The sequence below is a fragment of the Phyllopteryx taeniolatus genome, chromosome 6, assembly GCF_024500385.1.
Source record: "Phyllopteryx taeniolatus isolate TA_2022b chromosome 6, UOR_Ptae_1.2, whole genome shotgun sequence".
Taxonomy (NCBI): domain Eukaryota; kingdom Metazoa; phylum Chordata; class Actinopteri; order Syngnathiformes; family Syngnathidae; genus Phyllopteryx; species Phyllopteryx taeniolatus.
In genome coordinates, this window is record NC_084507.1 from 12,998,702 (window position 1) to 13,024,439 (window position 25,738).

At 41.5% G+C, this 25,738-nt stretch overlaps 1 protein-coding gene across 1 annotated transcript in view; it reads left to right on the forward strand.

Annotated features, from left to right (window-relative positions):
- kcnn3 (potassium intermediate/small conductance calcium-activated channel, subfamily N, member 3) overlaps nucleotides 1-25,738 on the forward strand; it is a 97,865-nt gene that overhangs the window by 3,112 nt on the left and 69,015 nt on the right. The gene's annotated exons all lie outside the window — the stretch shown is intronic.

Consider the following 25,738-nt stretch of genomic DNA (forward strand, 5'->3'; position numbering starts at 1 on the left):
GGAGACTACAACCTGTTGATTTAGCCTTTTTTACAGTATAATGAAAGAAGGATTAGCACTACTGCCTCACAGGTCGATTTAGTCTTTGACCTCTCTGAAAACCTTAATTTGGGGCCTTTTCTCCAGAAGTGATCGGATAACAACCGGAGAATTATGGGAATTATCGGTTTCAGTGTCATACCAAATAAAACAATGTCAGTCATGGTTTTTTCTGGCTTGGAAATTGCAAACTGGTGTCCAAGGGTTTAAAAGAATACTAATGCGTTGCATTGCGGTTGATAGGTTGTAGCTGTGGCTGTCATTAATATTGTCAGTGTGTCTTGGAAGCTAAAATCTGAGGGTTTGGCATTTTAGATCTTTCTTTAGCAAAGAATCAATGAAATACTGTGCTGTTCTATTGGGGGAAGTGTAGGCTCTGTTCCTCGCTGTCAGGATGAAATACCGTAGTGTTGCATTATGTGTCGGCTCTTGTGTAATGGTTGTCTAGCTGATGTCAGTGGTGTTTACCTGACTTTGAGACCACGCACAGCTGGGTGTCATTTTGGGTTGCTGTTTATGTTTCAAGGGTATTTTGAAAAATAAAATGGGAACTATATGTCGTGATGATATCAGCAAACTTTACTCGGCTTGAAGCCTACAAAAACTGCTTGCTAAATGTAAGGTTCTGTCTATTTAGCAATGGCTCAAAATACTGTAGAGTTGCATCATGGGAAATGTAGGCTCAAGTCTAGGCTGTCTGAATAAGACAAGCAGGGTTTACCCAGCTTGGAGACAACAGCATTGTCACAATGGCATTTTGAAGGATGTTGATTTTGATGTTCATGTCCAGCAAACGACTGTAGAGTTAATTGTATTATGGTATGTGTACTCCATGCTGCTCTGACAAAGTTTGAGGGATTTACTTTGGCTAGACCCTACAAAATGCGTGTTAGGTTGCTCTTTACTGTATCTAGCCGCAGTCAACTGAAATACTGTGGAGTTGCATTATGGGATGACTATTCTGGGCAATTGATGTCAGCAGGGGTTCCATGGCTTAAAGACTACAAATTGCGTGTGGTATTTTGGAATAATGGCAAAGAACCAATGGCAAGCGGTACATTTCGGACGTGGGCCTTCACTCAGCAGGCAATACGGATGTTCTTCAATGGGGAAAAAGTTCCATCAGAACACCACCCTGACACACACCCGGCTTGAAAATGGATTTGTAACCATCATTTCCTTCATGCTTGTCACCTTGCTCAGCCATCAGCTTCACGTAATGCAGAGATATTACGCTGGAATAACTCTAAACCAATCAGAGGATGGAAAAATTCTCATGTCACCGGGGGCCCGCTATCTTTTTTGAATCCGAAAGTTGAGTGGTTTTGAGTTAAAAATAAAAGAACCAGACATTTCATTTGTGTATTTGGTATCGGCCAGCAATCTTGAGTCTGAAGGGCCTGAGAGGCTTACGTTCATATGGCAACACACATAGAAGCTGAAATCTGATTGGACCGAAAAAAAAAAAATAATTAAAAAACCTTAAACGACTGGAGGCTGCTCAGCCAAGACACACAAAATGAAATGAATACAAGAGACTGTTGAAAATAAATGAATACAATTTTATGTTAGTTGTAAATGCAGGTCAAGTGCTTTGGATAAGGGTTAGGCCATCAGAGAAGGTTGTGAAGGCCACAGTGCACGCCACTGCAAAGAACCAAGTAAATAGTGTAGAGTTTCATTATGGAAGGCAGAGTCTCTTTTCATGGCTGTCTAGGTGATGTCATAAACCCTGCTGACTTGGCTTAAAGAATACAAACTGCTGATTTGGCATTTTGAAATCATAGCACCGATCCAATTAAATACTATAGTGTTGCATTGTATGAAGTGTAGTCTGTAGTGTACTGGCTGGTTGATGTGAACAGGGGCTCCTTGGCTTAAAAACTACAAACTGGGGGTTTGGCATTTTGAAATAACAGCAAGGAACCGGTTAAATACTGTCGCGTTTCATCATGAGACGTGTATTTTCTGGTGTACGGGCGAGTTGATGTAAGCAGGGCTTACTTGGTTTAAAGACGACAAACAGTGGGTCTGGCATTTTGCCATACAGTAATAGCAAAGAACCAATAAAATACTTTGGTGTTGCATACTAGGAAGTGTCGTCCCTAGTCTTCCTAGTTAGTGTTAGCAGGCCGTAAAGACTATAAACAATGAGTTTTGACTCTCAACTAGCTTTACCCACCTTGGAAACTACAAACTGATGCTATGGTCTAATGAAAAATGTTTGCTCCGGACAGATCCAATGAAATATTGTAGAGTTGCATCATGCAAATGCAGGCTCCAACGTGTGATCAACTTGAAATTACAGGAGCGGATGTTTATACCTTAAATGAATTATCCATTTGAATCTCTTATTTAAGTGATTTACGTTTAATCGAGACTTACCCGAGCTCCTGCAATTCTTTGGGTATGACAAGAAGATGGAGTGAATTATGATGAAGTTCTAGGGGTCAGATGCTTGGGGTGTGCACACGGTGATGTAGATTATCAGTAGGAGGCCAGCATCTCATTTGTCTTCGTAATGGTGAGTGTAATAAGATGAAACGGCCCCCAGCAGCTATTGTCTGTTTATCTTGGCTCGTCCCCGCGTCCTTGTCGCGGCCTTTGTTTTAGCATGACATAGCACAAAAGGTCAGCCGGGACTCAGCGAGTAAAGGGGAACTATTATTTCCAGCGGCACGGCGCATCACGTATGGATCAGCGATCACACGGCGGAGGATGTGGGCAGGTAGCCGATTGAGAATTTGTCCAGCGGGTGTGTCTGTCATCTTCAATCTGGCGGTAAAAAAGACTATTATGATTAGTGAAAGGAATATCTGCCTTTGTTCCCCCAACCACACCACATTTGAGCTTTTACCCACATTCATTACATTATGACCGTCCTAGACTCTTTTTCCTTAAGGGAAATTCACAGTCTGAATTGTTTCTCTCAATACATCATTGTCTCTTTTCTTTCTCCCCGTCGGCCTCTGCTTGATCGTTCTGTCTCTTTTCTATGTTGACCATCTCTTCATTTGGCTTTCTTTCTTCTGAGCTCACTTTTTCTTTCTGCTCATCCAGTGGCTGTCAAAGTGGGGGAGTGTGATCGGAGAAGAGAATTGAAAGGCTGTGTGTGTGCGTGTGTGTGTGTGCGCGTGTGCATGTATGTGTGTGTAGAGGTTCGCAGGCAATAATGAAAAAGGCCTGATTTAGGCTCTGAAGCTATGAGCAATGCCGCTGCGCACATCGGGACAGGGAAGCTCGGGCCAATCAATTAAAATTGGTCGACAGCTTTGAATTTGAGCGTGGAGCGTGCCATGTTTGCTGGCGTTATCTTCCCATTGATAAATCTATTCTTAATTAGATATCCATGCAGCAAGGCCCTGACACCAACTTTAATGAGACTATGTAAAATATGAGCTAAATGATTTGTATCTCCAACCCAACCATGCACATGGTGTATACAGTCATTGGGTATTGAGGTAATCCTCGCATATTTGCGGTTCTCCATTCACAAATTGACTTATTTAGGTTTTTTGTACTTTTTCTGAAATGTCCTAAGATGCTGCGAAAGCCCTGTTTAAATAGGAATTGATGTCAAGGAAGTATGTCAAAATGATACTTCTCGACTGAAAGAAAAGCTATGTAGGGTCGGAGCAAAGTTTAGTCTGGGTTGGACGTTCCAGAGAGTCTTCTAGAGTCATCTAATTATCTGATTGTGCACACAATATATACAAATTACCGTCTTCCAACTCGTCTTCCGACTGATAGGGAAAGGTGATGTTTTTTTAGTCTTTCACTGTGACTCTGGATTGATGATTTTTATTTTTTTTTCCAAATAAAGACAACTACAACCTTACCACTAGTAGTCCTATTACTATATGTTTCACTCTCTTGAAATGTTGAACCCCTCACAAACAAATTGTTGCACCCAGGGCAACCATCCACCTGACCCATGATACCCCAATGCATGTTGGGAAGTTCAGTTTTCCAATCGGGGGCCATTTCTGTCTTTATAAAGTCCTCAAGAACTACATTTAACAATGCAATACAAATGGCTAACAAATGTTTATTAAAAGATTGTATTTGTTTAGCTGAGGGATGTTAAATGGGTCCGAGCAGCCTGTGGTGATAGAGAAAACATGATTTACAGTTTTTCAATTTTTTGTTGCTAATTTTGTCCACTGGAGGTCACACTGACGACCACTTAAAATGACCACTTACCACTTAAATGACATTCTGAAATTGGCTGTTACTCAGGATTTTATGCCTGATTTTTATGCACTTGTGAAGGCTAAAAGAAATGCTGTGCCACCTTTGCACTACAGTTCTGTGAAAATGAATACTGTAGAAAAATTGCAAAAATATCAGTCAACAGGTTCAGTTCAAAAGAGATTGGTTTGGTTGAAACCGTTTTATTTTTCTCATGCAGTTCCATAACTTGTTTGTATTTTTATGTATACGTTTACAAGGCAGAGGGACAACTGCGCCCTCTTTCTGAAATGTTCAGAATGTGCGAGGTGTGATGAGTCAGTTGAGCTTGTCAAGATTTCCACAAGGATTTGGAAATTTGTGTCAATTTAAAAGAAGTTCTAGATCTTAACATATTGTTTTATAAAAGGTAGGATACTTCCAGGATATAGATCAATTGTGATCTGTAAGTTGCAAATGTGTAAATGAAAACACTGATTGAGATTTTCTTTTGAAATTGTACTCATTTTTGTTTAGAAAGTTCAGATTGCTCACATGATTTTCAACAAGATTTGCAAGATAATAATCAATAAATGTGAATATATTCCAAATGTACCTGCAATTATTTGCACCAAAACAATCAGATTTCTTTTTTTACTCTGGGGAAAAATTGTCATTATTTATAGTTTATTACAGGTATACTGGTCCGGCTGGGCTGAATGTGGCTCTTGAACTAAAATAAGGTTGACACCCCTGGTTTAGTGGTTTTGAGCCACTGCTGCACTGAGGAGCGTAGAGCGTAGATCCTGATTCTGGGCTCCCATAGAACACATTCATGGAGGATTCGTCCCAAAATTATTTGACGAGTTTGGCCAGGGGCCCCCCAAATGCTCAGGGCCCTGGGACGGTTCTCCCCTTTTTCCTTCCAGTTGGACACCCTTGGCTGCACTAGACTCATAGCCATATAAAAAGGTATCGTGTTGGGATACTTTTATTCAAATAAAAAATAAATAAATAGACAATTGAATATTTTGATATTTTTTTCTTTGTAATGCATGTGGAAAGGTATCGGATCGGGACTCGGTATCGGCAGATACTTAAAATCGAGTGACTTGATTGGGACATCCCTATTTACAGTTTCATATTATGAGCATTTTTGGGTTAAATTATGTTTTTTTTCTGGCGCAATTCCTTTGTTTTTCACTCTGGTGACTCCTATACAGCCCACAGGCTGTCGTTTGCCCAACCCTAATCTCATTTGACTTGTGCATGTGCTCACCTGGATAAATGAGAGGAAACAAGCCTGGAGGTTGTTGTGACAGATGACTTGTAAATGCGGAAACTGGATGGGTCGTGAACAGCTTCAAGCAGCCTTTTCTTTGAGGCGATGATGGTCTTCAGTGATGATTTAACTATTGATTGTTGATAATCACACAACCATATGCGCCACCCGTCCCTGTACACTACCTAAGATGGCACACTACAAATGGATGCTGCCATTCTGAGGTGCTATATTTTATGTTGTTTCTTGACAACCTTGGATTGGAATGAATGGATTCATCCGTGTTTACTGTCAAGGCCATTATGAGCACAATGTATTTGATCACAATGTTTTTATTTCACAACTGTGTGTTGTTTTTTTAATTTTTTTTAATTTAAGTCTTATTTTGTTGTTGTGGTTGAGCAGGTCCAGTTGCTCCGTGTAGCGTCCAAAAATAGAAATTAAGAATAAGAATGGAACTCAAGAGGGTGTGTTGCTTGTGTACCCGTGCATGTGCCTGGAAGAGTTAAAAATACTGTACACAAACAAAAACCAAGCACATAACCTAATCCAATACAAACACTGTCAGAGAGGTAGTTTGCAGTGGTATCTAATTCTGTCATACTGGAGCTGTTTGTAATATTTTTTCCAATTTTTTTCCATCTCGTATCACTTCTTCAGCTGAAAAAGTTGATGCTCATTAGAAAGTTTGGATTGCAGATACAGATTAGATTGTGTTCTAATTATCCAATCATTTGTTGAGCCTTCACACAGTATTGAATCATGAAATAATTCACGAGTAGGGAAAAAGTGAGCCCTCTGGCAGAATTGTGGCTTTTCAGACAAAAGGAGCCTTTGAATACTCAAACTTGATTTGTCCGTACGGTGTACGCCTGCAGTCTTTGCAGCTCGCTTTATTACCGCTCACCAAAACTGCACAACTAATTTCCATTCATCGTTTGTGGAGGGCATATGCCAAGGAAGAGCCCATTTTATTTTTATGAAGTTCCAGAGATTTGCTTTGTTTATTATTGCACAATCTGTCATTTATTTTTGTCATTGCCGTTCAGTTTCCATAGATAATGGATGTCTTTTTTAGCTTAAATTACATACATACATACATACATTGTTTTTCGAAATGAGCTGTCATTCGGCTGATTTTGAATTATTGATTTAAAAAAAAAAAAAAAATGATTTGACTTGCAAGCAAAAATTTTAGATACCAGTACAGTATGGTGGCAGTGAGCTCAACCTAACTCAGTTCGCAAACAAGCAACAGTTTGGCAGACAGTGAACAATTCTTCGAAAAAGAGGCTTCAAGCTGTTTTTTGCCTCTCCCAGTTGAAGTTTGATGTCAATTTAAACATAAAACAAAGAGAATTATGAGTTGTCTGTTTGAAACTGCCACATACTGTAGTTTTGCCTAACGTCTGCAAGCTTATTGCTAACACATAATGGGAAACGCCATAGAAGGACTAAAAAATAGCAGCTACAGTGGGGCAAGAAAGTATTTAGTCAGCCACCAATTGTGCAAGTTGTCCCACTTAAAAAAATGAGGCCTGTAATTTTCATCATAGGTTATACCTCACCTATCAGAGACAAAATGAGAAAAAAAGCCATAGAATCAATACTTTGTTATATACCCTTTGTTGGCAATGACAGAGGTCAAACGTTTTCTGTAAGTCTTCCCAAGGTTTTCACACACTGTTGCTAGTATTTTGGCCCATTGCTCCATGCAGATCTCCTTGAGAGCACTGATGTTTTGGGGCTGTCGCTGGGCAACACAGACTTTTAACTCCCTCCAAAGATTTGGGGTTGAGATCTGGAGACTGGCTAGGCCACTCCAGGACCTTGAAATGCTTCTTACGAAGCCGCTCCTTCGTTGCCCGGGTGGCGTGTTTGGGATCATTGTCATGCTGAAAGACCCAGCCACGTTTCATCTTCAATGCCCTTCCTGATGGAAGGAGGTTTTCACTCCAAATCTCACGATACATGTCCCCATTCATTCTTTCCTTTACACGGATCAGTCGTCCTGGTCCCTTTGCAGAAAAACAGCCCCAAAGCATGATGTTTCCACTCCCATGCTTCACAGTAGGTATGGCGTTCTCTGGATGCAACTCAGCATTCTTTCTCTTCCAAACACGACAAAGTTGAGTTTTTCCCCAAAATTTCCATTTTGGTTTCATCTGACCATATGACATTCTCCCAATCTTCTTCTGGATATCCAAATGCTCTCTAGCAAACTTCAGACGGGCCTGGACTTGTCGTGGCTTAAGCAGGGGGACACGTCTGGCAGCGCAGGATTTGAGTCCCTGGCGGCGTAGTGTGTTACTGATTGTAGCCTTTGTTACTTTTGTCCCAGCTCTCTGCAGGTCATTCACTAGATCCCCCCCCATGTGGTTCTGGGATTTTTGCTCACCGTTCTTGTGATCATTTTGACCCCACGGGTTGAGATCTTGTGTGAAGCCCCAGATCAAGGGAGATTATCAGTGGTCTTGTATGTCTTCCTGCCATCCATCCATTTTCTGTACCGCTTATCCTTACTAGGGTCGCAGGTGTGCTGGAGCCTATCCCAACTCACTTCGGACAGGAGGCGGGGTACACCCTGAACTGGTTGCCAGCCAATCGCAGTTGTATGTCTTCCATTTTCTAATAATTGCTCCCACAGTTGATTTCTTCACACCGAGCTGCTTACCTATTGCAGATTCAGTCTTCCCAGCCTGGTGGAGGTCTACAATTTTGTTTCTGGTGTCCTTTGACAGCGCTTTTTTTTTCTCATTTTGTCTCTTATAGGTGAAGAATACCTATAAATCACAGGCCTCTCATCTTTTTAAGTGGGAGAACTTGCACAATTGGTGGCTGACAAAATACTTTTCCGCCCGACTGTATGTGATGGTGTTATAACATTGTAAGTCACGGATATTTGATGACAAACAATGCATCAACACATGTAGACAGACAATATAAAAATACTCACAGGCATATATTCATCCTCTGCGAAACATGACTAATCATATTACGGCTTACTGAGTTACTTACAGTAGGTGTGAAACTTTTCTTATTTTGTGTCTGCATGATTATTAGTATTATACTGCCCCCCGTTGGTAAAGTCATGCACACCAGAAAAAGCCACAATTAATTAGTAATCATGATGCACAAACTGTTTAATTCTTTAAGTTCTATTTAATAACGATAATAGTCCAATATGTCTTTATGAAGTACAATATTTTAGAGTGCTATTTTATTTATTAAAAAAACACATTACAATTATTATTTTTTTGTTGGATTTTGTTTGGGAGAGGCTTAACCTGATGGCATTTCTATTAATTTCAATGGGGAAATATTTCTTGAGAAAAGAGTGTTTTGCATTATGAGCATGGTCATGCAACAAATTAAACACAATTCAAGGCACCACTGCATTCTAATGTAAAACATTTTTAATTAGATCATTGATTAGTTAATTATGATTGACTTGGTAAACAGTTTTATACTGTCAATATTTTCAGTAACATATTAGCATACTTACTGTCCTAAAATTATACAAATAATAACATATTTTAAAATTCATAACTGAAAGAAGTTAAGTACTATAAAACATTAACTTCATAAAACATGTGACGAAAGTATTCAGTGACTGATACTTTAGTGCTTTACTGCTTGCATTTCTTCTTCTCTCGCAAAAAACAAAAGAGAGAAAAAGCAGAACATACAGCATTTATCGGTGAACTAAGCGCTTAGGAGGCATGTTCCCCCCTGAAATTTAGGTCCAATTCTGATGTCAAAATACAATTTGGTGTTGGTCCAAATTAGTATTGTTCAGCCTTGGCAGATGTGTAAACTCTATTAAGTTCCACCCTATAGAGCTGTCTGTAACTGTAAATGTCCCGGGCTCACTTTTCACTGTCACCGACCCTGACACCTTCAAATGTAGCCAAACACCAATGAGAGATTCTAGTATGAGAATTTCCAGCGACGGCTTAAAGCGAGGGCATACGCCTCTATGTGAGAATGAGTGAGCCTGCTTGCACAGTCGTGACGCCTGTCAGATCAATACATCATTCGGAGAAGCCCCGCGTGGGTCCTCGGTGGCCCCCGGACCCACCGCGATGTGTCTCAGGCCCGCTGATGGGAAAACTACCAGCTATTCTGTGGGAATGCACAGCTGTTGTCAACATCACCTGTCATTACACACATACTGTACAGCTGGCTGCTGCTGTGTGTGTGCGCACATTTGTGTGAGTGTTTGGGTGGCAGCTATACCACTGTCGCAATGCACTTCCAGCCGTTTATTGAAGGAAAACTGTCAAACACACAGATACAAAATGAAAACCTTCCCAAGGGGCGATGCCGACTCCCGCTCCTGACGTCACTCACTAGGCCATGCCCCTTTAAAGGACACATCCAACACACGAATACTACAGTAATACAGTAATTATACATTACAAAACCCATTTATTTATCTACTTTCTCTTTTGTTATATTTTTTATACAATAAAGTTTGGTATTTCAATGGCGAACATTGATTTTCAATCCTCCCCAGCGAAATCTAAAAGGAAAACGCTCTAATGCTAGCAAACAGTAACTTACCTTACTATTTGTCGCCAACCAATACAGACTGTAAGCGCCACAAGGTTCCCCCCCCCCACCAACATACTGTAAGTGGCGTCTGATAAGTGATTGCTCCAGAATGGTGTGTGCATCCATGTTTATTATCTGGAGGAGCTACGCTACTTATGAGTTCCCAAATCATTATTAAAGATGATCTTCTTTTATGTGGAGAGGGCATATTGATCATATCGAGTAGACTAACATGTTGTCGCTTCACAATGTTGTGTGTTCATGTGCTCCGAGGAGCTACGGTACAATGTTGTGTCCGTCCATGTTTAGGTTGATGTTTAGGATCTCATGTGACTTCTTAGTTCCCTGTGCAGTAATAAAGATTATCTTACATTATGTGAAGATGATCTTTATTGGCTCTTCGTGCCCTATTAGACTCTGACGTGATCGCTCCAAAATGTTATGTGCGTCCATGCTTGTGTTCTGGGGAGCTGCATGACCTATCAGTTCCCTGCACAGTATTAAAGGTGATCTTTCATTGTGTGGAAATGGCGGTTCACTGCGATTCTTAAAGAGGGTCCTGATGCTCCTCCCCTAAGTGATCCTAAAAATGTCTCCAACTCCCCGAGGGGGTGAGGTCTGTGTGTGTGCGTGTGTTTTTTTTTGTTTTTTTTGGGGGGGGCATTTTTAACACAACAGGTTCCCTTCATTACCTCCCTTAGCCACGCCCCTGAATCCATGACATTTCTGGCAGACATTTCCAAGGCGACCTTTTTCAACTCTTTCTTCCAGCAGCTGGCCAGGTGCTCCACCCAAAAACCGCCAGAGAATTATACTAGCTGGCCGTTGACGTTTATATTCTCTGGGGGAGTCATCAATCGCCTCTGTACTCGTGTGCCACCTCTCGTCGTCGTCGCCGTCCTCCTCCCCTCCACTAAGCCGCCATCAGGCTTCTGAGGGCCACCGCATCCCTCAGGTCCCCTCGCTAACTGCTTTTCTCTCTCTCGCTCTCTCTTGTCACCTGTATATGGGTCATTTTCATATAATTCTATGACTAATGGTAAAGACATATGTAGCTTTTTATTCTAATTTAGCATTTTTTTTATGCTGCTTCGGTTTTATATGGTAAAGACAAAAGTGCATAACGGTAAATACATAAATAGCTTCATAGTAATAATGTGCGTTGCACAAATGACGTTGCCCTTCAAACTCTGCAGATACGCGCGCATCAATGATCTTAACTACTCATTAAACCCATTATACTCTTGTCTTTATTTATTCATAATAATGGTAAATACACATTATTTTCCTGACATTTTCGCAAATTCAAACATATCTCAGAAATAACACCATCTATTTAGCTGTCTGCTGTCTCGTGTGAATGCAAAATAGCTACCGCATCCTGGCACTTCGGATCACAGATCCCTCAGGTGTATTGCAATAACATAATGAGGCATTATCTTCATTAGAAGCATTAAAAAAAAAAAAAAAGTGCTTTTATATTGTGACTGTCCAGTAAACCACCATGGGGCCAAGGAAATTTCAAAGTGATAAAGAAGATGAAGAAGATGATAGACTCTACTGAAAGGAGTGTAGCCAAGAAAAACACGATGAAATAAAGAGAATAGACTGTTCATGGAATAATATTAGAATTAAGGTTTTAAATGTAGCTCAGTGCTTCTGTTAGTGTAAAGTAGGACTTACTGGCCCTGACGGCTCACCAGTGTGTCGGTCACAGGGGTGTTTGACCTCACATCACCCGCCTGTAATGTAAATATTGACGTGTAAGCTGGTGGATTTTATGTGTTTATGTGTTCAGCTCTGTCATGTTAGCTCCCATGAATGCACCTGCACTGTGTATGCGCACAAACATGTAGTCTTTGTTTTCTTCCATCCATCCATCCATTTTCCGTACCGCTTATCCTCACTAGGGTTGGGGGCGTGCTGGAGCCTATCCCAGCTGTCTCCGGGCGAGAGGCAGAGTACACCCTGAACTGGTCCCCAGCCAATTACAGGGCAGATATAAAAAAACAACCAATTGCACTCACATTCACACCTACGGGCAGTTTTCAATCAAGATACCATGCATGTTTTTTGGATGTGGAAGGAAACCGGCGTACCCGGAGAAAACCCACGCAGGCACGGGGAGAACATGCAAACTCCACACAGGTGAGGCCGGATTTGAACCCAGCTCCTCAGAACTGTGAGGTGGATGTGCTAACCAATCGTCCGCTGTGCCGGCATCTTTGTTTTGTTTATCAAGTTAATTGTGGGCGGCACTGTGTGTGTGTTTGAGATTACATCCGGCTAAACTGACAATGGCCTCTCTGCCTCCCGCCTGTTTCCCTGGAGACCGATTGCAAGAAAGCGGCAATTTGACAGAAAGATAGCCTCAAGGCTAACTCATCGCGGTGCAATCGCACGTACACACATTCATATTCATCAGCAGCAGCACATGGAATCAATCATACAAAAGCCTTTGTCTATATCAATGTCCCAAAAAAAGTGAAGCTTTTTGAGGGGGAGCTATTTCCAAAGTTTCACTGTATGCACAATTAGGTTCAGCAGTATTTGGACAGTATTTGGAGTTATTACAGTTTTGCTTCTATACACCACCGGAATGGATTTGAAATACAATGTGATTGAAGTCTACCATTTCTGCTTAAATTTAAAACATTATGTAATTTACCAGTCTGGAACAACAGACTCTGTGGAGATGCATTTCTGGGCCTTCACTTTTTGTCTTCAGTAAGTTCAAAGCGTGCTCTGTTGGGTTCAGATCAAGTGATTGACTTAGAAGACTTACATTTCTTTGCGTTCAAAAAGTAATGAGTTGCTTTTGTGGTGTGTTCACAGATATTATCCATCTGTCCTATCAGTTAGCAGCATTAGACTGAATGTGAGCAAGGGAGTAAACTGTAGTCCTATACAGATTACAATTCATCTTGTTACATCATCAATAAACAACAGTCAAGATGCTCCATTAGTGGGCACATAAGGCTTCTAATGTCATAACACTGCCTTCACCGTGCTTGACATATGATACTGTATGCTTTGGATCATGGTCCACATCTTCTTCCTTGTCTTCCCCTTTTTCTAATACACGACATGTTTTTTCTATCAGAAGAATGTGAATGGTAGAATCTTTTTTGTCAATGTAATTTCCCTTTCCTGTTCTCGAATGTTTACATAGTTAATGCTTTGCGCCTTGTTGTAAACACTCTATTTACATTCATGCATGCAACCCTTGGTTGTACATTTTGACAACCCTCTGTGTGTGTGTTTGAGTTCTGTTTGCTGTGAGGTTTCTTTTTCCTCACTGAGAGTTCTGCAATCATTCACTTTAGCTGTCTTGAAAATGGATGCATTCTGCATTAAATGGTGCATGAACATTGGATTTTAGTATTATTTATTTATTTTGTTATTCTTTTTTTTTGCAAGAAAAAAAGCTTTTTGTCATATTCATTAGAAAGTCATTATGACTTGAGAGTAGCACTTAATAAATATGATGTGTGAAAAAAGCCATCTGGCCTCGTCTTGTGCCTCGACTTTGTTATACAACAAACCACAGTGCCTGAAGAAAAACAACCAATCAGAGACAGAAGGCGTGAATTACGAGGTGTCAATCATTTGTCGTTCACTCACCCACGGCCTCTACAAACCAATAACATTTCGGGCTCTATTTTCCTGACTAGCACAAATCCGGTGCAGCACATGGTGTAACTCTGCGAAGGGGCGGTTTAGACCGCGTTGTCGTAATCTCGCAAAAGTGGCTGTCTGCGCAGGTGGGTGTAAACACAGCCGACTTCGTTTGCTGCCAATCAAAGCGGCTTATTTCATTTATTCCCTTCCAGTGAAGCACAATAACGGTCTGGCATGCATGGAGCATTCACGATCCGTGAATGATGGCGTTGTCACATGGCCGGTGTGGCAAAAGACAACGTGATTAAATACAGGATGAGCTGATGATAAACTTGGGCAACTTAAATACATTGTGTCCGTGAACCTCATGAATTCAATCCCCACCCATGGGCTATCATTTGTACATGTACCCCTAGCGCATTTAAAATGAGCCGTTCGTGCTGGTGTGGGCGTCACCACAGTCCTCTTCAATCCTGTATAATTGAAGCGGGTTATTGCATACCCTTTAAAAGCGGCGCGAATAGTCTTGCATGGTGACATCATATATGTTAAAGAGGTCTCAGCAGCCCGTGCGTGACTGGAGCATCGAATGTTAGCGGTAAACCCTTATTCAATACAGACTCAGTTGGTGAAAAATTGCTGGTGACTTAAATATGTCTGTTGACATCATCGATCTACAGTGTATCTCCTCCAACGATCATTTGTTTCCACCCGCCACCTTGACCCCCATAGCGGCGTGCCGGCCAGTATGTGGATTTAAAAAAAAATCATCGTCATCTCAAAATAATGATGATCATGATAATACTGCATTGAATTAATTGATTTCTACAATAATTAAGAGGTTTGGAAGTTGAAATAAATCTGTCATCCACCACACGTCTAAGGACCTCGCGTGTCTGTCTGCCTGCATGTAAACCAATCAGATTCACTAAAATCACATTGTCCACCAAGATGCCAATCAATACACACTAACACACACTTGGCTTCACAGTAAAAGAAAGTGTTTTAGTTTGACGTGGCCTTAAACACATATATTTGTCAGGCTAGGTGTCCCCAATACTTCAGCCCATATGGTGTCATGAGTGCCATGTTGTGGATTGAAGGACAATCATGAGCTTTATAGACTTTACACCACATTGTTATTGCTATTAAGTCATGACATCCTCAAACAAAAACTTAAATCCCCCTCAATTCAGCCGTGATTCATTTTATTATTTACACGTGTATTAGTTGGTTGCCTGGCAACCCCACCGATACTGTTTGAACACTTGCAGCCATCAGTGAACGCTCATGTAATGACCCGAGCTATTTGTGTTCTGTGCACACAGATGACACAAACCGTACGTGATTCGTTTGACCTTAAAGTGACATGGTCCATGTTATTCGGATGGGACATTGTAGGAGAACAGGGTGTCTGTTGTTGCCATGCTGTCTCTGGACAAGAGGTGTAGCAAAAATTCAATAATGCACACTTTTGGTTGACACTGTCAAATAAATATGAATTTAATATGATAATTAAAATATACTACATATACAAATTTTATGGTATTGTCTTTAAATATATTGTATTATATTTAATCTATTCTAGTCCATATTCGAGCGGGACGGTGGCCGACTGGTTAGCACATCTGCCTCACAGTTCTGAGGAGGCAGACAAAGCACGGCTCCAAAAAGCTCTACGATGAATAAGACAAATGGGTATCAGTTTACCTTGCCCGGACGCTGGTCACCGGGGCCCCCCTCTGGAGACAGGCCTGGGGGTGGGGCTCGAAGGCGAGCGCCTGGTGGCCTGGCCTGCACCTATGGGGCCCGGCCGGGCCCAAACCGAAAGGGTAACATGGGTCCCCCTTCCCATGGGCTCACCACCTTTTGGAGGGGCCATAGGGGTTGGGTGCAGTGTGAGCTGGGCGGTGGCCGAAGGCGGGGACCTTGGCGATCTGATCCCCGGCTGCAGGAACTGGCCCTAGGGACGTGGAATGTCGCTTCTCTGGCAGGGAAGGAGCCCAAGCTCCGACTAGATATAGTCTGCCTCGCCGCCACGCATGGCTTGGGCTCCGGCCCGCCCCGATCAGAACCCGAGTGGTGTTCTGTTGTTGGAATTCTGTGCTCACCGCGGATTGTCCATAACGTACACCATGTCCAAGCATAAGCGTGTCCACATGTGCCCTTGGCACCAGGACACCCTAGGTCGCAGTTCGATGATCGACTTTGTGGTTGTGTCATCGGACTTGCGGCCGCATGTCTAGGACACTCTGGTGAAGACAGGAGCGGAGCTGGCAACCGATCACCACCTGGTGGTGAGTTGGCTCTGATGGTGGGGGAAGACCTGGCATGCCCAAACGTATTGTGAGGGTCTGCTGGGAACGTCTGGCAGAATCCCCTGTCAGAAGGAGTTTAAACTCCCACCTCTGGCAGAACTTCACCCACGTCTCGGGGGAGGCGGGGGACATTGAGTCCGAGTGGACCATGTTCCGTGCCTCCGTTGTCGAGGTGGCCGACTGGAGCTGTGGCCGTAAGCTAGTCGGTGCCTGTCGTGGCGGCAATCCCCGAACCTGTTGGTGGACACCAGCGGTGAGGGATTCCTTCAAGCTGAAGAAGGAGTCCTATTGGGCCTTTTTGGCCTGTGGGACTCCTGAGGCAGCTGATGGGTACCGGATGGCCAAGCGGAATGCAGCTTTGGTCGCTGAGGCAAAAACTCGGACATGGGAAGAGTTCGGTGAGGTCATGGAGAACGACTTCAGGACGGCTTCGAGGAAATTGTGGTCCAACATCCGGCGTCTCAGGAGGGGGAAGCAGTGCACCATCAACACTGTGTATAGTGGGGATGTAGCGCTGCTGACCTCGACTCGGGACGTTGTGAGTCGGTGGGGAGAATACTTCGAAGATCTCCTCAATTCCAACGACACGCCTTCCCATGAGGAAGCAGAGTCTGTGGTCTCTGAGGCGGGCTCTCCTATCTTTGGGGCTGAGGTCACCGAGGTGGTTAAAAAGCTCGGCAAGGCCCCGGGGGTAGATGTGATTTGCCCGGAGTTCCTAAAGGCTCTGGATATTGTGGGGCTGTCGTGGTTGACACGCCTCTGCAACATTGCATGGACATCAGGGACAGTGCCTCTGGGGTGGTGGTCCCCCTACCGGAGGGTATGTTCCAACTACAGGGGGCTCACACTCCTCACCCTTCCCGGTAAGGTCTATTCAGGGGTGCTGGAGAGGAGCGTCCGTCGGGAAGTCGAATCTCTGATTCAGGAGGAGCAGTGTTGTTTTCGTCCTGGCCGTGGAACAGTGGACCAGCTCTTCACCCTCGGCAGGGTCCTCGAGAGTGCGTGGGAGTTCGCCCAACCAGTTTGCATGTGTTTTGTGGACTCGGAGAAGGCGTTCGACCGTGTCTCTCAGGGTGTGCTGTGCTTCAGGAGTATGGGTTGCCGAACCCCCTGATACGGGCTGTTCGGTCCCTGTACGACCGGAGTCAGAGTTTGGTCCGTATTGCCGGCAATAAGTTGGACTTGTTTCCAGTGAGGGTTAGACTCCGCCAAGGCTGCCCTCTGTCACCGATTCTGTTCATAACTTTTATGCATTTGCATGCAGCATTTAAACTTCTTGTGATTAACCCCAACTAAAGTTCAAATGTTGTAGTAGGCTTTTTTCTGATTTTTTTTTTTTTTTTTTTTATTCTAGCAAAAGCCTGATGTGTGTAGACGTTTTATATCTACTGTGCGTACGTACACATTCTCCTTTCGACTCTCCTTAATTTTTAAAACGCATCCAGGTGACTCCTACAGACTCGGGTGACCAAAAACAGATTTTTACTTCAAAAACAGTTCAATAGAACAAAGGTAGAGTGAGAGAAGAGATCAAATCAAATAAGGTTGCAACTTGCTAGTGTGACAGTGTGTTTACAGTCAGGCCACTGAGCTGGGTATTTTTCTCATTAACAAGACAAGCGGCACTTCCTTTGCAGCCACTTTGCTTCAGTGAACACAAATGAGATGTTTGCAGTGAGAAGAATGAGACGGGCAAACAGGGAAATAAAAAGTAGGCGACAGCTTGAGCTTTGAGCCAAAAATCAGCCAAACTGTTGTTTGGTGGCCCATAACAGCAATCGCTAACTAAGAACTCACTTCACTGTGTGGATTATATACCACGTTCAGTCCAGAAATCCAGTCTGTGACTACATTTCCTTGAAAATAGGAAAAATGAAATGAATTGATGATTATTTTATTGTATGTGAATTGTCTTTTATTATTATATGATATTTTAATCGGATTAACAATCTCATTTGTTCATCATTATTTTGTACGACAACTTGAAGAATCAACAGTGCGGTAAGGTTAGTGGTTAACGTCTGCCTCACAACCAAGAGAATCTGGGTGCGAACTCTCGAGCCTTCCTGTGTGCCAGGCTTAGAGGAGCCAATCGATGCTCTCAGTGGTGCCTTGAGATACAAGTTTAATTTGTTCCGTGACCATGCTCTTAACGCAAAACAAGCATATCTCAAATCATATTTCCCCATTGAAATGAATGAAAAGGCCATTAATCTATTCCATCCCCCCACAAATAAACCCTATTTTGAGGTTTTTGTTTTTTAATAAGGAAAAATAGCACTCTATAATATTGCATTTAATAAAACATACGGCAATAACACAATTCAAAGTAAAGCATAAAACAGTTTGTGCATCGTGATTTAATGCTGCATCCAATTCAGTGTGCTGTGCTTTCTGGTGTGCCTGCCTTGGTCACCGGGAGGCAGGTCTGTATAATACAGTCATGCAGACAAAAACGAAGAAGAATTAACTTCTTCTTCTACAGTAACACCGCTCAGATGCTGTAATATTCGTCTTTTTTTTGTAGAAGTTAAAGAATTTATGGCGGCACGGTGAACGACTGGTTAGCACACCTGCCTCATAGTTCTGAGGACCGGGGTTCACATGTACCGTATGTTATGTTTTCAAACATCCTTTCAAATGAATTTGACATACCGCCAAAAGCATATTGCTAGCCACGATGTCCACTAGCCAGAGGCTGAGCTGCACTCTATTTCTTGACAGAGTAAACTAGTGACGATAGCACAAGTAACTAACACTTCCTGTCCCTTACCTAATATGTTCCATGTGGGAACTTGGTACGCCTCTGTACCGAAAATAATCTGAGTCTGAATACAAATAGTTATCTCAATAAATAAGAATAGTATCAAAAGCTTAATTTAGTTCGGTAGTTCAATTAAAAAAGTTACGTATAATAGAAATGCACTCCACACACACAGAGTGAAATATTTCATGATTTAAAAAAAAATATATTGTATATGTGTAATTTTGATGATTATAACCTATACCAAACAAAACCCCTAAATTACGTAAACAAACAAACAAAAAAACAATCACAAAATAATGAAAATGATTTTTAATGTAGAAATTAGGCATGGATTTGCCTTCTGAAAAGTATTTTCCCAAGTGTGTAATGAATCTATAATGTATGAGTACTGAAATAAATGGCTTTTCTATCATATAATTTATTTGTAATTTTTTACTAGCTTTCTGCGACCTGCCCAAAATGGATCCGTGACCACCAGTTAAGAATCACTGACCTTGTGGTTATCATGTCTTCCTCACAGTTGAGAGGTTCTGGGTTTGAAAGCTTGCTGTATGGCGCTTGCGTTTTTACTCGTGTTGGCGTGGGTTTTCTCTGGCTAACCTGGCTTCCTTCCACATTCCAAAAACATGTACAAAAAAAAACAACCTCTAAATTGTCCATAGGTGTGAATGTAAATGGTTCTTTATTGTCTAGATGTGTGACCGTAATGAAAAATGAATGAAAGATAAATTAATATGACTGAGCACAAAATGTACTGTATATCTGTATTGTTTGTCAGGGTCTGGCTCTGCATGGACACACACACACCAGAAACTGTAAACCTTTTTCCATCTTTTTCCCTACTCGCTACCCCAAGTTAAAAATCCCTGTATGAATAATTTTGTGTATTTTCAGTTACCAGAACCTAGAGAGGAAAATCCATTCTACACATGGACAGAATTTTTAACTCATTCACTGACAGACATACGGTGACTGGGTAGCGCAAAACAATATAACAAATTGTGAAACACTTTTGCATTTACGAAAACAAATCAACAAAAGTCGAAACCTACATTTCAGAAAACAAATTACCAAAAGCCAAAACAAATTTACATTTCAGAAAACAAATTAATAAAAGCCGAAACACTTTTACATTTCAGAAAACAAATGAACAAAACACGACACAAAATAATAAAAGCCAAAGCAAATTACAAGTGACACAAACCAGCAAGGGAATGTACCACGCCATTTATTGGCAAGACGCGGCCTGCTTCAACATGATTAGCTCCTGCATCGCGGAGTGGGTAGGTTACGCAGATGTAATGAGATATACAATCGCTCAATGTGCAGAGGTGCGTCGGCAACGCTCTTTTTTTTTAAAATTTTTTTATGCGATGGTACCCAGTTGGATTCGACCACGTTGAGCAGTGTGCGGCAGGCTTTAGGGTTAATGGCATTTATATTAACGCCGCCACACGTAACAAGTCACATACTTCATTAACCGTCTGGAAACAGCAGGATGTATTCTACCGGGATACAGCAGCATTTTCGGTGGGTAGCGGATAGGTAGTAAAAAAATAAATAAATATATATATATATATATATATTCAATACGAAAATGCAGGTCCGAGAGTGACTCTAATCTTTTACCAAAAAAAAAAGTTTGGTTCTACCTTTTTCCGTTATTTGGTAATGATTGCCAGACCATGGGTTGCTTTGACCAAAAGCACCGTTTTATGACCGAAAAGTGGAGGAAACAAGCTTTTTGTGAAAAGAAACGTGTCAAGCAGAACAGTAAGTTTGGCGTTAATATTTTTTGTTTTTGTGACACTTGAAACTATAAAATAATCATTTTCAATTTTCAAACAAAATAATAATACATTTACAGAAATATATCTAACAAATACGGCGTGAGCGAAGCTGACGCACCACGGGGCTCGAATGTGGCTTTTTTACATGGAGTTCTCCCTTCACTCCATGAACATCTTTTCTCACTATTGCAAAACAGATTTTCTCCCTACCGCAACATACTCTTTTATACCATACATACTGTGTTCAAGTGTGAGTTGCCTAAACTTGTCTGACTTCTAACGTGTTGACATTTCCTTTCCTCACGATCAACTGGACAAGCCCAGATTCACGCCCTAATCTTTATCTTCGACTTAAAAGCCGTGCTGATCTCAAATCCAATGCGATAAAATGTCGGCATTTACAGGGATCTGTTCGGCTACACAGTGGTTTACAAACTTGATTACTACAAACAAGCCGGGCGAAACATGCAAGTCCATGTGGATACAATTTAACATTCACGTAGTTGACATGTTCTTCATTGTAACGCAAACTAGTTGAGAGTGAATGAATAGCACCTCTGCTGGTTGCAGCCAAGTCGTGCACTCAATTTCTTCCAGACTCAATTAATTGACAATCAATCCCACACAATCAGTAGAATCAGTTAATGAAAATATTATGCCTGTATTACGAGTGACATAAAAGTGGCGATTCTGCAGCTTGTACGTGTTTACTTACAGCTGCATTTCGACTTATTTGGGCCAACACACACATTTTGGGGGAGCCGCAATAGACACAATAACACACTGACACACTCTATTTTCTGGGACACTGACTCGCAATATATATTCATGAACCAATCCAGATTGTGCTTAATCACCTCATGAGGGAGACTCAGTAGTCAGCGACTAAATTAAGACTCCGAGCGCACGCTCGCATGAAGCTTCGACTTGGGCAACAAGAGCTACATGACACCTGAAGTATCCACGGCAGCAAGTGGTTGCATCGTGAAATAAAGAAGAAATGAACTTAAGATAGACTTTTCTTACTTTTATGAAATAATCCGTACAAGCTCAGTCCAATTGAAGTATCAAACGAGGCTTTATGCTCTATCACACATTTAACAGCATAACTCAGAGCTTATAACGAAAATGTTATTAGCTTTTATTAGGTTAGGCTACAATCATTACGCATACATTGGGACATTTCGTATGAGATGAGTGGTACTTAGAGTGGTACCTCTAAGTATCTCTATTGAACACAGTCTGTAGTGTGAGACAGGTCAGATTTTGATTTGGTTGTCAAGTTTATTTATTTAGCCCTTAATCACAAAAGACACTCAAAAGACCTCACAGGCTCACAGTTCACACAAAAACCGACGACATCCCCTGGTCTAGACTCCACCTTCAGGCAACGAAAAACTAAGAGAAAATCCAGTTTGGGGTTAAAAAAAAAAAGAAGCAACCTTGAGAAGGGATCACAAATGGAGAGATTCCCCTTCAGTGATGACCAGGCTGCAATGAATGCAGAGTAGGCAACATAAATCACATGATATGATGCTATATAATGTTTGCATAAACAGCATGAGAGTCCATTTAATGAAATGAAACCTTTGAGGAAGATGGCCACCTCAGATTTTGTCCCGGTCAGTCGATGCAGAATCCTCCACAGCAACAACCTCACTTCCTTCATTGCTGCCGAGTCCACTGTCCGAGCAGGAGAGGAGGGGCAGGAAAGAGGAAAAGTGGCAGTAAAACAGGCCAGATGTCATATTGTATTGTATAACGTATACAAATTTCCATATTGAGGTCAATTACATTTGTAGCACTGTAATTTTTTTCACAGCCCAAAATGTCACCATTAACTGTACAGAAAATGTTTTATGTAGCCTTTGCCATGGAAACTACAAGCAGAGTTTAGCCAGTCTAGTATGATGACTAATATCGAATGTTGGGCATAATTTTCACCCAAATATTGTCATTTGTGTGTTTACCACTGTGTAAAAAAAAAATTTAAAAATGGCATAACAATTCTGATAACTGAAATGGTACTCATCGGAGACCAAGGTGGAACTGTTAATAAAACGTTTCTAAACATGCACTGCGTTCATTTGTACAACCGCATTGTGGCAAATAGTTTCGGCAACAAGCAGCGTGTGCTCGGACAATAATGAGGTAGTAGATGGCATTCAAAGCGTCACACAAACACAGAAGCTACTAAAAGCCGTTTATAACCTGGTACAATATCAAATTTTGTCAATAACAAACCATATGCGTCAGGCCTCACTCAATAACACAAATCCTAACTTGTGAGACACAGAGGATGAATGTAAGGTGACCAGACTGTCCTGACTTAGCTGAGATTCAAACCCTGAACCTGAGAACTGTGAAGAAGATGTGCTAAACACTCTGCAGTTCTTAACCTTTGTTTCTTATATTTTGACCTTCTCATGTAGCTAAATAGGGTAAGCAAACTACAATATCAGAAGGTATAAGTGTCGTCATCAGCTGTCATCTTATATCACATTTATAATACATTGATATTTGATTACAATTCAGTTAGAAGCAACTATGCGTGAAGTGAGAGTGCTCCGAATATTACAGCAAGCCTGGCTGTGCTGACATCCGCAGCGCACAGTCACAGGACATCTGCTGTTGTTTGTGCGCTGCGTTCAGCTCCAATTTTTGGGTCGAGAAACGTGGGCCGCATGACATGATGCTGCGGTCGGCTTTTAAAACAAATCTGTTGCCTTCAATTCCCCGACACTAATTATGCATGACAGAAGAAGCTTTTGTTGAAGTCGTTTAGCCTTCACCTGATAATGTGAGCTGTGCTATTAGCCGCCCTTAAATTACACACACATACAGCTTGCCATTAACGATCGGCGAAATCTCTCGATTGTCTCTAGACGCCGTTGGGAACCTGCAAGTACTACAAGTAGTGTAGTATGCAGTAGTTACACTAATGAAGAGAAATAACAGTCATCCACAATATGACCCTGGAGTGTGCTCCGTGTACAGTATCTGCTAGGGCATGCTCAAAATAGACTTTTTGAGCATTATCTTACTCTGTGCTGACGTCGGGACAACTGGCTTAGAAGAACAATTGGATATTAAAATAATTAAAAAACTAAGATGTGATATCCTGCGGTGCGTGTGAAGCAGGTGGTAGTAGGCCAATGGGATGTGGTGTTTCCTCATCAGTCTCCAAGCTCTATTGAGCCGAGTCGTTTACATTTGAAAAAATCTCAGCAAACCACTGAACATTTTGCCAGACAAAACCAGCCCTAAAACAAGTAGGTTGGTACATTCGAACCCTCTAAATCAGAGGTGTCAAACTCATTGTAGTTAAGGGGCCACATAAAGCCCAATTTGATGTCAAAGGGGCAGGACCACTCAAATCTTACCTGATATAATAATAAACAGCAATAGGGTTTTCCTTTTGTTTAAATGCCAACAAATCAAATACATTCGGAAAATCTTTATATTTAATTATTTTTTTTTTAAAATAATTTGACAAAACAACCTCAAATTTCTTGAATATTTTGCATCAGTTTGGCCATAGCTACAATATGTGCATAATAACTGATCACAGTGATTGTATTTTAAGGCACAAAACTTTAAGTCACAGGTATTTGGAACTGTAAAATATAGCTATACACTCTAACATGGACTCAGTATAAAAGTGTCATTTTCATTTAAAAAAAAAAAAAAACCTTGGTTTTGTCATACAAGTGTCCAGAAAAGGCCCCTCTTGACAGCTACTTCTGTTTGACCCAGTTTTGTATCAGCTTTGTCCATATTTTGCTAAGACTTCCCCCTTTCCTCTGATGGGTTGCCTCCGTGTAGAAGACCCACTTGTGGGAGCACACGTGTTTATGTTGACAGCGCTGACTCGGGAGCAGAGAGGTAGGCGGAGAGCTTCGCTAGTGAGGTAGATAAGCTCAAGAAATTCAAATGACCTGAGTTCAGGCCTCTCGGCAGAAAAAGGTCTGGAAGTCAGGAATACGTGGCCGATTTTAATTCATATTTCACGTTTACTGGGGGACCATAGAGCCTATATACTTCCAAAATACTAGAAAAAGTTGGTTTGGTAAAGTATTCCATCTTTAAACTTGATTTAAAAAATAAATAAATAAATAAGGGTTAAAGAAAACACACTTACACAGATACACCCTGGTTTAGACTGGTCGCCAGTCATTCACAGAGCAGGGCAAGCAATTTACACTCACTTCCATCTCCTATGGACAATTTAGGGTCTTCTTAACTAGCATGCATGTTTTTGGAATGTGGAAGGAACCAGGTGTACAGGTGTGGGGGGAAATCCCACACATAACAAAACGAACCGACATTCAAACCGAGGACTTCTCGATTGTAACGTGCTAACCCTCCATGCTGCCCTAGTCTTTAATATGAATACACATGCTGTGAATAGATTTATGCATCCAGACACTTTGGATGGGATTAATGCTCTTAAGTCATGGCCACTCATTACAAGGGAAAAAGAGCTTGCCCTTATGGCATTAATGTTCGCATATTTTATTACGGTTAGCCGAGCCTTACTGAACTCCACCTGACGGAGTGAGTGGCATTTGTGCTGTTGCCAAGGCAACCTTACTTTGATGCAATGTGATTTATCTTTTGCTGCTGTTGAAATTGAAGATTTTTTTTTTAAATGTACGTATAGTATTTATGTTTTTCAATTATAATCCCCTTGAATTGGAGTCATGACACCCTGCTTGTACCAAGGCTGCTTTATTGAGCGAGGAAACACATTTGGCTTAAACACTTGAAAACATAACTGAAACACACAGAAGACAGCTAAAATGATAAGTGTCAAAAAGACTCTGCCTATACAAAGATAATAATGCTGAGGTTTCATTTGACAAAGTCTTATGTAATATAGTGATACAGTATGTGGTTGCAGTTTGGTGTTTGTTGTGTAGAACTACACTGCATCATACTGAAAGCCGTTTTGACTATTTGGTTGTCATCCTAAAATCTTTAATAAGTGTACATGCAATGTTTTAAGTGCCATTTTAACAATATTCCTTGCCACACAAGTGATTTCTCCACTTTGCCATCTCTGGTGTTACCCAAAATAAAGACAAAGAAAAAGCCAACTCTTGTTAAGTGGTTGGTGTGGTGTCCGTGTGGAGTCCAATCCAGTGAGCATTGAGTGTGGGAGGAGGGGGGTGGGGGTTAAAGAAGCCCCTCA